Source organism: Garra rufa, chromosome 3 (assembly GCF_049309525.1).
Source record: "Garra rufa chromosome 3, GarRuf1.0, whole genome shotgun sequence".
Lineage (NCBI taxonomy): Eukaryota > Metazoa > Chordata > Actinopteri > Cypriniformes > Cyprinidae > Garra > Garra rufa.
In genome coordinates, this window is record NC_133363.1 from 893,244 (window position 1) to 907,455 (window position 14,212).

The following is a 14,212-nucleotide window of genomic DNA, read 5'->3' on the forward strand; positions in this document are numbered from 1 at the left end:
ATTAGAATGATCTATATTGGATCTATATTGGATTATATATTGCAACAGTTGCCCTGCAAAGTATTTATTTAGAAATTGTGATATTTTTTCAGGATTCTTTGATGAATAAAAAGCTCAAAAGAACAGCATTTATTCAAAATATAAATATTTTCTAACAGTGTAAGTATTTGCTATCACTTTTTTATCAATTTAACACACCCTTGATGAATAAAAGTATTAATTTATTTAAAAAAAAAAAAAAAAAAAAAATTACTGACCCCAAACTTTTGACCGGTAGTGTACATTTGCATAAATATATTTTAAAACATATTTGAGCAAGAAACGTTTTGTATATTTTCAAATATTTAAAAATATGTTTGGAAATGTATTCACAGTTAATTCTCTAAGCCAAAAGACAGATGTAGTAGTATTTAGAACATATTAAACATCTTTTTTTTTTAATGATTGCAAACTTTAGACAATATGCAACTTTGATTGCCGTGAATTCCCTTTTCTAGTCTTTTCTTCTATGTTCGCACAGCCAAAAACATAACTATTTTGTTTCGTTTTGTATGATTTCATATAGTTTTGTGTATGATGTATGAGTATTTGTACTAGCATACTAATTTTTTTATGATGAAAAGCATAAGATTTACCCCTGAACCTAACCTTAAGTGGGATATCGTACAGAAACATTGGAATGAGACTGTATTAATTTCTTAGAATTAGCAAGAGCGTAAAATAATGACGTATTTCTGTGAGATTGCCTTTGAAGCTAACGACTTTTAACCGTCTACACGCAGGAAAAACTAAATTATGAACGTAATGACTAATGTCTGATGGAAACCGGACCCTTCAGAGTTTCTGTTAGAGTAATCACATTATTGTTCAATAATAATTTGTAGATAATTAGCGCAGCTTGATTAAACTGAAGCTGTTCGCTCTCAGCTGTGTTTTACTGCACATTAAATCCTTCCCTAATTCCTCGCTTTTCCTGCATCTGATGCCCTGAAACCCGAAGGCAGAGCCGTCCTCAGACCGCCCGTGTGTGTGCGTGTGTGTGTGTGCGTGCGTGCGTGCGTGCGTGTGTGTGTGTGTGCGTGCGTGCGTGCGCGTGCGTGCGTGCGTGCGTGTGTGCGTGTGTGTGTGTGTGTGTGTGTGTGTGTGTGTCTGTGTGTGTGTGTGTGTGTGTGTGCGTGTGCGTGTGCGTGTGTGTGTGTGTGTGTGTGTGTGTGTGTGTGTGTGTGTGTGTGTGTGTGTGTGTGTGTGTCTGTGTCTGTGTGTCTGTGTCTGTGTGTCTGTGTCTGTGTCTGTGTCTGTGTCTGTGTCTGTGTCTGTGTCTGTGTCTGTGTCTGTGTGTGTGTGTGTGTGTGTGTGTGTGTGTGTGTGTTCTTAAAGACGTTTACCTTCGCTGCTCGTCCAATCTGCTTATTCAAACATCATCATCACTGTTAATATCTGGTTTGCACAGGAGCGATGGCCAGATCTCCTCCATTTACAGCCGTTCACTTTGGATTTCTCTGACTGTTTGGTCAGTGTTTTCCTCTGAAACTGTGTTTCTCTTTCCCGCTGGCTGAAGATCTCTGGAAGCACTGAAGCAGATGACACACACACACACACACACACACACACACACACACACACACATAGACAGACGTTTGTTTGTTATTATGTTGGGTTGTTTTATCTTGAGCTAATGATATTCTCTAAAGTCTCTCTCACACACACTGCATTTTTAAGTGTTCATTAGTAGGCTGTTTAGTATGTTTATGACGCTGGTTTTCTCATGGGGATCGTTGGCTTCGTCTCGTAATGTAGCTAATCTCAGGTTTTACTGTCATTGTGAAGGCGTTTGGTCAGCAGAGGGAAATCTGACACACACAGCATTTGTGTTACTGTTGCTACATTAAAGCTACTGTATGTTTATAGAAATTAACAAAATTGAACAAATGAGAGAATATGTCATAAATTGATTTTCCCAATTTTCCAAACTTGCAGTTTTATGCTTGGGCCACTAGAGCACTAAAAGTCACATTCACAAAATGACTAAAATAATACAAAACTAAAATAAAAATTAATTAAAATATATTAGGGATGCGCCGAAATGAAAATTCTTGGCCGAAACCGAAAGCCGAAAAAGAGGAAACCAAGGCCGAAAACTGAAACACCGAAAGAATTATGCCAATTATTAGTACCATTGCATTTATGGCTATGACTGTGTACTAATTTTACTAAAATCAAGGCATTGCAATTGCATAAATTAATATTAAAGTTTCAAAGAATAAATCAGTTATATTAATTTAAACAATTATTATCAATCAAGTATTATATTACTTAAATAACATACATATATGTTACTGCCTTTGTTTAAATTGTTTACATTTTTATAACACGTTATCTTGTGGATCCATCAGTTCACATTTACAGCTCTACGCGTTTCTCTTCCAGCAGGAGGCACTGTCAGAATGGTACACAAAGCAGCGCAGAAAATTACTTTGAAACGTGCAGCGCTCATATTTATTCAATGGATAGCCTTTTGAAGTTTCATCAAATTAAGAGCTTTATTTAAGTCTTTCAAAAAACAACCCTTACATAATAGTAGGGGACTAAATTAATATCAGCATATGAAGTATAATCGTCTCTCATTGTCTCTGAGAGAATGCAGGTCAGATGCTGAAAGCACTGTCAGTTTTTACTTTCACTTTAATATATTGCGCAGTTTTCATGTTGCTTGTGTGATATCCATTGGCTCACCTCCACGGTTTAAAACATAAATGTTTATAAAAATACAGTCTATAGAAAAGACATATCTTTAAATTATTGCGAGGTAACACCAACGTAAAGCCATTGTTTCTCACTCACTGAAAGCTGCATCTGTCTCGATCTCTGCTCTCATCACTGGCTGCACACACGACTGCAGACACACCCCTCTTGAAATTTTGGCATTACAAGTTTTGCAAATCGCTATCCGTGGGTCTTTCTCAGATATACTGAAATACATCCACACCGCAGAAGTGTTGCTTCAGACAAGCACATGCAGGCTGCAGTTTCTGTTTGTGTCAACATACTATTTCGGCCGTGTAGTTTCGGTGATAAAAGTCTCTGTTGTTGATAAAAAATGTCAGATTTTATTTATATATTTTAGGGATGCACTGAATATTCGGCCACCGAAAATTTTCGGCCGAAAATGGCCCAAAAGTGCATTTTCCGTTTTCGGCCGAAAATTTTCGGTGGCCGAATATTCAGTGCATCCCTAAAATATATAAATAAAATCTGACATTTTTTATCAACAACACATTGTAATAATAATGACAATACCACAAAAAAAAAAAAAAAAAAATCAAATTAAAAATATTAACAAAAAGTATAATAGTATTAAAATAGCTAGAACTAAAATAGCACTGCTCTGAATGTTCTGAAACAGGTTATAACAAAAAAAAAAAAAAAAAAAAGGTTATATGAACATCCAACTAAAATGTTTCAGAAAACATTGTCTAAATGATGTTTTTGTGCTAATATTTTGGGAACATTATTAAAAACCAGACGTTAATGGAAGAACATAATGTTCTTGAGCAAACCTTGCCAGAACACTTCCTGTTGCTTTGTATTACAGTTTTTCACCATATATAGTAAGCTAATTTACTAATCATTTTATAGTATTTTACTAGGGACCTAATCATATCAAAATCTCACAATATGATAATATCACAATATGAAGTCAATATTTATTGTGATATAAAAAAAATGGCCTTTTTAAAGTTAAATTCTTCTATCTAATGCACTTTTGAGAGTTCCAAATGAAGAGTCCAACCCATGTTCTTTACTAAGAAAACTTAAGTCAAAAAATGTTCTTGTACCTGAACTTTAAAGAGGACTCAGCCGTCTTTTTATCTGTCGTATACCGTCTCAGTCTAAATTACATTCACACTGGTGTTTAAGAAGCCAAACAAATTTTAATATAATGCTAATAACAATTTTATATTATTTTTATTCCCATGACCATGGGCGACATTTGACTCTTGAGTCAGGGGGGGCAAGAAAAAAAATCAGATGTAAGCATTAAAACAGTGCCCTACGGTAATGCAGCACATCAAAGCAGTCAATTAAAGCGCTGTACTTCAGCCCGGGCCGATGGGCCCTGACTTTTTTTTTACACCACAGGGCTACGGCTTCGGGACAATTTTCACGTCATAGTTCAGACCCGGGCCGGCATCGGGCCTGTTTTAGGCTTCTCCTTATTTTCATAATTTAGACATCCATCAATTATGGTGAAGAAAAAAAATGCCGCGCTGGTGGAAACAACACGAAACTTCACTTTCGCTTTCACTTTTGAGACCGACTCAGACACCGTTTAGTGTGCTTTAGCGCAGCTGAATCCGCGTTCAAGCACAATAGGCTAAAACTCGCCCCAAGCACCGGCAAAAATAAATAGCAATGAATGTGTCGAGGAAAGAGTACGGACATAAATGAATTATTTATTAATTAATTTGTGTATTCTGAGTCAGTGTCGCAAAGACTCGCAATCTCGTTTTTGGACGCACCTTTAGAGATAAATTCATCTTTACGGATTACATGAAAGAGTTTGTGCTTTTGATTTGTTTTATTTCGTTAAGTAATAATTTAAAGCTTTCTATAAATGTATTTATTATGTCTGTGAGGCATGCATTTCGCTTCATTTTGTTAAGCACTCCTGTTCAAGAACCAGACGGCAGAAAGCACATAATTTTTGTTTTCTTTATTTTATAAAAATGCTGTAACGTTTTTTTCGATGTATTACTCGTACTTTGTGAGCAAAAATGACGGATAATTTTAAATTGCTTCCAATGAAAAAAAATGCAAGTGATCGCGCTGGTACCTGTCCTGCAAGCTTTAGCTTCCACTTTCTGCACAAACTATGCGCATATAGCGCACATTTATCTGTAACTTTTAAATACCATTGTTTTATACTTGAACTGTTTATCTATAGATTTCATTTTAGGCAAGTCGTGATGATTTGAGAAGGCAAACTGATCAAACAGACTATGATCAGTCTTCCGCTGGGCGCTGTTCGGTAAATATATATATAACGTTGTATATTTAACGAATAAAAAATGCTCCAAGCGTTTTTCTAAATTAGCTAAATAAAAAACGAAACTAAATATAAACATTTTGCCATTACATACAAAACTGAACTATTTTATAGCTGAAACAGTAAGTTGTTTTGGGAGAAGGGGAAAATATATTTTTATCCCGTCTATTGCTTCACCGTTATTTCGAGAATAAACCCAGCGTAAATATGCAAATGTCACTCCCAAAACATATCAGCTTGCATGTGCCGAAAAACGAAAGTTTCATACAAATTCTAAATGGATTATAGCCTGGAAAGTGCAAAGCACGCTCCCCTTATTATCACTAAAAGTTCATAGAGATCTCACAAAATTCCGTTATAATTAATAAAGCTCTCTAAACTACACAATATTTTATTTACATCGCGTCTACACTCAAGATGATTCACGAACGCACAAAACGGCACTTAATAAAAACCGATCAGGCGCTTTCAGCAGTGAGTGAATTCTGACAAGTGTTTCTAATTGTTCGGAAACAACAGATATGTCTGTGATTGGCTACATTGCTCAACGCTGCAAAAACACGTTGGATAGTTTGCCAGATCTTCAATTGCTTTGCTTTCGTTTGAGGGTATAATAGCACCGTCTAGTTCCCAAGTACAACCGAGCCTAAGCTTGGCTAAAGCAGTTGCAGCGGGGCTGTAGAGGATTCCATGACTAACCACAGGGGGGGCAACTGCCCCCCCCTTGCCCCCCCCTAATGTCGCCCATGCCCATGACAGTATTAGCCGTATGTTGTAAAACAATTACACTGTAAAATAAATAAATAAATATTTCATAGATATATTCCTTTTGCTTTACACCGCAGTGGGGAAATTACAAAACTTCTTTCCTAATTTATACACTTGAGAAAGAGATATTTTGACTTTAGACTGCAGTAATGTTAGCCATTAGCATTTCATACTGCACTTTTAAGCTTTAACTTTGACAGAAAACTCCAGCTTCAGTGAAAACAGGCTCACAAAAACATGCCTCACTACAAATCTAGTGAAATGCTGTAATCATCTGCCGCAAAAAAAAAAAAAAAAAGCATAACTGGTGGCTGTTGTGTTCCAAAACATGCACTAAACTGACAGCACATGCAATAAACCAATTCACTGCATTCATTCAGTGTAAACAGAGCCGTTCTGAGGTGCGGAAAACACCGGATCATGAGATGATCGCCTGAACGACGTGACCTGATGATAGGATTAAGCCATATTTTGGTTTTAGTTGTTTGACAGATTCTGTGCCAAAGCATCCCAAAACACAACTTTAAAGACCTTTCATGTTAGAATATTTGAAAAATCTACACTTTTTGTTCAAAAGACCTGATTTGATATCGTCATGTAGTCTCAGCCTCAGACATCACGCTCACAAACTGTTGGCTAAACGTCTAATGTGTAAGGCACACTTCACTAGGAACATTTCAGGAGTTTTGAAGTTGTCATTGGATTGGTTACCTTATCCAGGATTTCCGGGAGACGTGTGTGTCGTGTTTTTAACATTCCGCCTGAAAACAAAAAAGCTGTGGAGTCAAACCTCCTCATGAAAAAAGAAAGCCGTCGTGTTTACAACTAGGGCTTTCGTGATTTGTTGATTGTAATCGACTATTCGATTTGTAAAAATCCTCGATTAAATTTTGCCCGCGTCGAATGACTAGCAAAATGCCAGAAGTGGCACATTTCACGGACAAGAATCCATGAAAGGCGTTATTAGACTGTTTTCCAAGGATGCATAATATATTAAAACCATTTAAAAAGCATAATTGTGAATTCACAAACGCTACGATTCAGTTAAATAAATATATGCAATGCAGGTTTAATATATGTACATCAAGTATGTACATGCGTGTATGCTACGTACGGTTGGGTTTATTATAACGCTCATCTGGGAACGCAATGTGCACCATTTCATCATATTTGTAAGGTAAATCATTTATAAACCTATGCAAACTCAGCACAATGAGAAAGATATTGACGTTTCTCCTAAGCGTTCATCGCGATTTCAAAATAAAAGTTTAAACCCTCACTCTGAGTTTACATGTTTTGATGTTCACATATTAATTTAGTTACTGTGGCTATAGCATTTCTGTGGTAAAGATATGACCAAATATTAAAGGTTAAGTGGACATTTGACTTAAATGTTGCTTAGTCGATATCAAACAAGGATTAGATCACGCAGCGAAGTGTAAAAACAATTGTCAGGCCGTTGACGCCCTCTGCAGGTCTCTGTTGTAATGCATAATGCACATTAGCTCTTGCATCTATTTTAGCTCTATTGTGTATAATACATTATGTTTTTTAACAGTTTTGTGCAATAAAAACATGATTTCTTGCTTTCGATTCCTTTTTTGAACTAATTATTATTGCGTCATTGCTATTATATTTGTATTAAGTACTTTTTAAGGGTATTGTTCACTTACATCTATTTTTATTACCACAAGAAAAATTTAATATTTATTATTATTGGGATCCATTTTATTTGAATATTCTTTTTTTTCTCCATTTAATTTTTTTTTATTTATTATTATTATTTTTTTTAATGGTTAAATTTAAATTCAAATAGTTTAATCAAAAAGCGTGTATAATTAATTGAGTTTTACAGTTTCATTGTCTTTTCTGGATTCAATTTTAATGGTTCCATTAAATTTTAATAATTAAAAGCACCTCCAATTAATTGATTTTATTATAAATAAAATGTTCTTAAGTAAAATTGTTGATTTTATATGGGAAATTAGTCGTTTAGATTAATTGCTTAATCAATAAATTAGTCGATAGATTAATCTATATAAAAATAATCATTAGTGGCAGCCCTACTTACAACTTATCGGGATCAACTAAAAGCTGGATTTTCAAAAGTATGTGAAAGTTCGTGGCATATAATCTTTAAAACACGTCCAGTCTGTTATTGTGGCGACATTTCCACGCCCCTAAACATGATGCGGCACAAAATGAAACGTGATTGGTTGCTTTACCTGTCAGTCATATGGCCTCTTGGGCGGGCCTTGGTCATTCAAAGCGGCCAAGGTTCTCAGACCTTCTGCCATCAGTCTGAAGGTAGTCTGTGACAGTTTTGCTACCATGATACCACGATATTGATAATTATCGTTACATCCTTATCTTTTACCATTAAATCTGCATTTTTTTTTTTTTCCAGTGAACTACAGAGTTGTAGTTGTTGCAGCACTGCTATCTCCTGCTCGATCTTCCACATCACATATGCCGCATTACGGCACTAAGAACATAAAATGACTGTAAAACTTGATGTGGAACACACACACACACACACACACACACACACACACACACACAGAGGAAACATTTGGCCGAATCCAGCTCGCAGCTAAAGGTGTTTGTCTGCCAAAGCTCTGAGAGCATCTCTGGAGCTCCTCCAGCTCCTCTGGAACATCACAGCGTTTCATTTGTTTACTAGAAGCGTCGCAGGAGTCGGCCGTCGCAGCAGAACGCGTTAAAACGGCCGTATCGTAAATGCGCGACTCGGTCCGCTCTGTCAGGATCCGCCGTCGCCCACAATGCCTTGTGATTGTGAAACGCCGTGGCTTTCTGTCTAATTTATTCATCCACTTTCTGCGGAAGCCATTTTCCCTTAGCAGAGAGAGACTGAGCGTAATTATCCTAATTAGTGCTAATTCAACATGGCTGAGCCCATTTTTGTAACGAGCCCCTCATCCAGAGCTCAGAGGAGGAGGAGGAGGAGGAGGAGGCTCGACGGTCGCTGCCTCCCTTTGTTGCCACAGTAACCGTTTCCGTGGCGACCCGCTCTTGACAGTGATGGGAAATGAAGAGGGGTTAATTTCACTGTGAAGGGGCACAAATTAAAGCCGAAATGAGAGAGAAAGTCAAATGCCTCCTGTTTGCAAATGAACTTCTGTCAGACACAGGCAAAAAAAAAAAAAATATATATATATATATATATATATATATATATATATATATACAAAATAATGAACCGATCCAGCAGCGAATACAGCTTCAACTCAGACGACACGCCAACATCACAAACCAAAACAAGGGCACTTTAGCGCACTTTAAAACAGAGTACTTGATACGGAATAATATGCTTAAGATCAAAGAATAGACTCAAGTATATAAACTAAATGCAATGTTTTTAAGAGCCTGAACTGCAAGCTAATTGCAGTTAATAGTTCACATCTGTATTAAATGCAATAGCTGAACTTTTGAATTGTTTTTGAGACATTTTGTGAACAGGGCATAACTGCCTCTTTATACAATTTCATTTTTGCAATATGAAAAACTAAACATTAGTAACATTAATACAACTGTTATTTCTACCGAAACGGGCATGGCATGCATTTAAATATATTTGCTATTTCACCTTTGCAATAATGAAGTAGTAATTTAGTACTTTTGAAATATATTAACTTATATTAACTAAATAATAAATACTAATGATGTGTGTTCAGCTGCTGCTGATGGTAAACTCACAGGTGCAGTTATTCTTGATTTATCCAAAGCTTTTGATAATTGAATTAAATTGATAATTTAATTGACTGTTAAAATGCAATGATGTGGTTTAAACCATAACTTGCATAATAGAAAACAATGTGTAGTATTAAATGGGAATGAATCTAATTTTTTGGTTCAACAAAGAGATGTGCCCCAAGGTTCAATATTAGGACCACTTATTATTTATGTTAATAATTCACTGTTAATTTTCAATAAATGTAATGTTCAACTTTATGCTGATGACACTGTGATATATGTATCTAATTCTGATATTTTACAAATTCACTTATCTCTTTAATATGATTTTAATATTTTACAAGATTAGATTTTGGATAACAAATGAGTGCTTAATAAAACCCAGTCTTATATTATGATGTTTGGTTCTAGACAGAAACTTAAATCCAAAATTTGTAAATGTATTATATCATGTAAAGATAGTAAAGAATAAATAAATCCAATCCAAAAATATCAAATAGCACACTGCATTGAACATGATAATCAAGTACTTTAGATGTGCTTTAGTATGTTAAAACAAGTGTATATTTTAAAGCAACAACAATTCTTAAAACAAAATGGTTTAATTTTACATTAAAATAAACTATAATTTGTCATTATTAGTAGACTTTTCGTGTTAAAGTGTACTTAAGTGTGTTAACAAACAGTGTACTGTCTGAACATACAATTAAGCGGCCTTTTTATTAATATTATATTATTATTATGAAGTAATAATGTTGCTATCCTGACTGATTATTATGTTTGGTTTCAGGCTTTAATTAGACACATTATTGTACCTAATGAGCAATGCAAATAATAGTTTATTATTTATATGCCAAAGTCACATTTGTACACATGTGAAAACACAATATCCAGTTCAGATTCATTCTTTAATTCGATTCAGACTCCGAACCCTGTTACATCATACATTAACATTAAATCAGTTTCAAATGCAGCGGCAAACTATTTTGCTCACTTACTATCATATTTTATTTTTAAGTTTAAAGATCTATCCTACACCAAACTCAAATGACTTCATTTATTTTAAAATTAAGCATTTTATGATTAATGTAGCTTAATCAGAAAAGCTTGAAACTGGTAAATGCTTTGCAGCAAGTCAACAGCAATAAGACTGAAACACCTTTATTTACATGTTTTACCCAATATTACTCACCTGCACCGGCTGCTCTGTCCGACAGTGTGAATGAAAAGATCGTTACCGTTTAGTTATCGTTAACTTCAAATCAGCGGGAACTTCTTCGGTTACGTTGCGCGCCAGAGGCTCCGCCCACCATTAGCGCGCAAACGACAATGGCGGCAGATTTGAACCATTTGAACTGATAATGCCGCCATTTGTTGAACAGCAGCGACGCAGCATTCCTGACTCGCTTTAACCCTCTGGGCCTCCTCATTAAGGGGTCACACTTGGCTCCCTCGCGGTCAAAAGTGACCGAAGCCTTAAAAAGTAACTTTTTTTTTTCTTCAGGAAAATCAATTAAATACATTTTTGTTCAATAATATTTTGTAATTATTATTTAGAATTTTGAGCATTTTTTATGAATCTATGCGATATTTATACAGTTTTAATGAGCAATTTTTTCCCAGTAGAATTATATTTTATATTATATTTTTTAATTAATTATGTATTTATTATTTTTCAATAAATACAACATTTCACATTAAAATAGAGTAAAAGCATTTAAAATCCATTTTTTTAAAGTGAAAATTGCACCATCTAGTGGCATAAAAAATAAAAACTTGTGTAATGCCATGTAAACTCCTGTATCTCCCTATATACACATATACAGGGGCTTTGGGATTCCTATTGTTTTTTTTCTTTTTACTGTTTCTTCATTTTATTAGGCTTTGCATTTAGAAATATATTCAGACATTCTAAAAGATAAGTTTTGGCAAGGTTTAGATATTTTTTTGATTGGATAAATATCAGGTTTTGCATTTTTCTGCTTATTTCTGTGTGTCTGTGTGTGTGTCTGTGTGTGTGTCTGTGTGTGTGTGTGTGTGCGCGCGTGTGTGCGCGTGTGTGTGTGTGTCAGTTCTGTACTTTTGTTATTTTAGAGTGTCAGTCCTTGCTTGCTGAACACTTCTTTTCAGCACAGTTGCTCATTTGTAGCTTGTATTACCAAAAGATTATCTGAATTATCACATTTTTTCGTATTTCCCATTCATTTCCTATGTCGGTCATTTTTGACCGCGAAGGAGCCAAGTGTGACTAATTTTTTTTTGACCCTTTTACATATCCGAATCATGTCACTGATTTTTTTTTTGTACTCACATAGCTAATGCAACAAAAGTCACCAAGTGTCATCTCATTCTGATGAAGCTACGATTTTTAAAAATTCAAAACATAAAATTTTTCGGTCAAAAATGACCGAAGAGGCCCAGAGGGTTTAATCCATAAATAAATAAATAAAAACACAAACAACAGACATCGGATATAAAAGCTGATCGGACATTCATGGAGTTTGACAGTTGCAGTTCAGAAATCATGCGGATTCCTGGAGGACAAATAAAACCTTACGGGTTCAAACAACTGCAGTGTGAGTAAAATTGTAAATACTATAATGACATTTATTTTTTAGTCTACATAGACACTAGCTTTCTTTCATAAAGTGTTGGTTAAGTGAAGGTGTTTTTAATATGGTACTACAATTAAAACAACGTTAAATTTACTTTATATTTGTGTTCGGCTGAGCAAAAATGCCTTGATCTGTATTTATAAACTAAAACAAATAATTTTATTTGAGGGATTCTGTTTATATCTGAACAACAAAACTTTGAACCATTTGACATGAACTGAGTTAAACATGTTTATTTTTGTCAAATATATACACTCTTAAAATTAAAGGTGCTTCATGATGCCATAGAAGAACCTTTTTTGTCTAAATGGTTCCATAAAGAACCTTTAAAATCTTCACAAAAGGTTCTTTGTGGCGAAAGAAGGTTCTTCAGATTATAAAAAGGTAAGAAAGAGATGGTTCTTTAAAGAGCCTCTAACTGAATGGTTCTTTGTGGAATCAAAAATGGTTCTTTGGTATCGCTGTGAAGAACCTTTTAAAGCACCTTTATTTTTAAGAGTGCAGGTTGACTTTCAGCACAATGACATTTGACTTTTTTTACTGAATATATTGCTTTGCTTTGAATATTGTATATGTAAATCATTATAATAATAATTGTTTTATTTGACACAATAATGGCTGTACGTTTCCACCGGCTCAGAGCTGAGTCAACATATTCAGATGATTTGTGTGCGTATGTGTTTATTGATAGGACCTGGAGGATTTATGTTATTAGTTTTAAGTATTCTGAATCTTCACAAGTTATTTTGTCTTGTGCACTATATGTAAATATATTTTATGTAAAAAAAAAAAAAAAAAAAAAAAAAAAAACACTAATTAAAAAAACAACAACAACAAGCAATTTTTGATCCTCTTGTTTTGTTGAGATTATACATGAACAAAATTACATGTTCACAATCCACCACAGAGGATTTCATCTGAAATATTTCCATGCATTGTGTTTGATGTTGTGTATGTGTATTTTTTTTTCAGCACATGTACAATATGTACAGATTTATTTAATATTACGGGGCCAAAATTGTCATCTCAGCGCAGTAGAACATCATAAAAGCACGTGATGTTTCTAGATTTCAGTAATGAAATGTCAAAGCTCAATCATCCAGAAACTCAACCCAGAGATGTCTGATACAGAGACGTTCATTTGCCGTAAACCCTTAATCTTGATGATGTTGTTGATGTGAATCAGTTTTAACAGGACACACACACACACACACACACACACACACACACACACACACACACACACACACACATCTGACAGTGTAATTTCTATCCAGAATGAAACATGCCTCCATTAATCCTAAATTTACACGTTTTGAGGTTTGACGGTCACATTTTGTGTTCCTCCAAGCATATAATCAACATTTCTAATGAAAAATAACAATGTTACGGCACAATTATCCTAAAATGTCAGAGTCACTTTTCAATACGACTGCTGCCAAATGAAATTCAAATGAGTCGTCATTATGCACATTTTTATTTCTACAAGATACAGATGAAATATCATAACAATTATACACTGTATCTGAGTGCTATATCAGTGACTTCACCCAAAAGTTCACCCAAAAATCAAGACTGTGTCTTTGTTTTCAGACTTGAATTCATATGACAACAGATCAATGTGATCAAACCATGCATTAAATTGATCAGAAGTGACAGTCGAGACATGTATAATGTTTTTTGAACTTTCTATTCATCTGTGAATCCTGAAAAAATAAAAAAGTATGATGGTTTTCACAAAAATATTGGGCAGCACAACTGTTTTCAACGTTGATAATAATCAGAAATATTATTATCAATATCAATATTTCAGAAGAAACAAATGTAACTTCTACATTAATTAATTTAGTTCAGGCAAGAAAATAAATTCAATATTAGTACTCAATTTAAACTTGTAGAATTTAAAATTTGAAAGTATAAGTATATTTTACTTGGAATTGTTTATTTTTATGTTTTCGAGATGTATTTTCACTGTTTTATGTAACATCTAGAGTTCATTTTCTACTCCAAATGAGCCGTTCATACTCAAAAACTATTCACTGATTGTTAGCATCATTGTGTATCATGA

The 14,212-nt window shown here is 34.5% G+C and overlaps 1 protein-coding gene across 1 annotated transcript in view; it reads left to right on the forward strand.

Moving 5' to 3' along the window:
* The window catches only part of LOC141332501 (receptor-type tyrosine-protein phosphatase delta-like), a 412,589-nt gene that overhangs the window by 180,185 nt on the left and 218,192 nt on the right, over nucleotides 1–14,212 (forward strand).